Source organism: Phaethon lepturus, unplaced genomic scaffold (assembly GCF_000687285.1).
Source record: "Phaethon lepturus isolate BGI_N335 unplaced genomic scaffold, ASM68728v1 scaffold16804, whole genome shotgun sequence".
Lineage (NCBI taxonomy): Eukaryota > Metazoa > Chordata > Aves > Phaethontiformes > Phaethontidae > Phaethon > Phaethon lepturus.
The window spans coordinates 1-1,061 of NW_010537145.1; positions in this window are offsets into that span (position 1 = coordinate 1).

A 1,061-nucleotide genomic window follows, 5' to 3' on the forward strand; every position below is an offset into this window, starting at 1 on the left:
CCGCACCAGCCGAAACCTCAGCCTTGTCCGCAGCCTCCGGCCGGGCGAAGACGCCGGGGGCTGCAGCGCTGCCCCTGCCCTCCACCCCCGCCCCCCTTAAATTGCTCGGCCAAAGCAGCTGCTGCGTGCACAGCTACTGTCCTGGTACAGCTGTGCAGAACAGACGGCAGCAAGTCGCCTTCAGAGTAGGGAGTATTTTTTAAGATGTTAACGGGGATCAGACACGCCCTGGGCACTTGACACACTTGGATGAACTGAATGAAGAGGCACACCGACCAAATCCACCTTTTTGAGGTGGGTTCTGCCTAATACCAGATGAGTCATCCAGACTCAGCTTAGGGAATAAAACCGAGGCAGCTGTGATTTTCCTTGAGTCGGCTCTCAGCACCGCTGCGAACGTGTCAGCCCTCTGCCGAGTTCAATTTAGGAGGACTGACAGCAACAGTAACGAGCTCACAGCAGGAGTCAACAGCCCCCACACACAGAGCACCACCGGGTGCTGGTCACAAACCCGCCCTAAATCTGCACTTAAACCCAGCTCATGCCCCATCCACGTGGCACACACGAGCTTTCTCTGCAAAGATGAAAACTACATACCTGAGCACAGGCCTCTTTGTTTTGCTGCATGCAGACATACCCTAAAGTCTGCTCATAATTCTCCTTGTTCCTTCAAGCAGCAGCACCTTGTGTTCTGTTGCTTTTGGTTTCCCCTTAGGCTTGGATGCTGGCCTTGCAGGACAGTAACTGGCTTCTTGCTCCTGCTGCGTGACACTGTTCTAGATCCAGACTGGGAGACAGAACGTCCTGGATGCTTAAAGGACAAAGCCCCACCACTGAACTCTGAGTATTTCATTATCATGCTGGACATAAGCAGCAGTATTTCCTTTTGGCAATTATTCTCCTTTACTCCCCGATTCTGTATTGCTGTCTGGAGTTACAACAAAACATCAGGTCACTTGATTTTCTGCATTTTTACTTATTTACACGTATGAAATTTAACAAGTGTCTCTCACATTTTATCTTACATATTCACACAGTCAGGTACACCTCAAAAGGGAAAG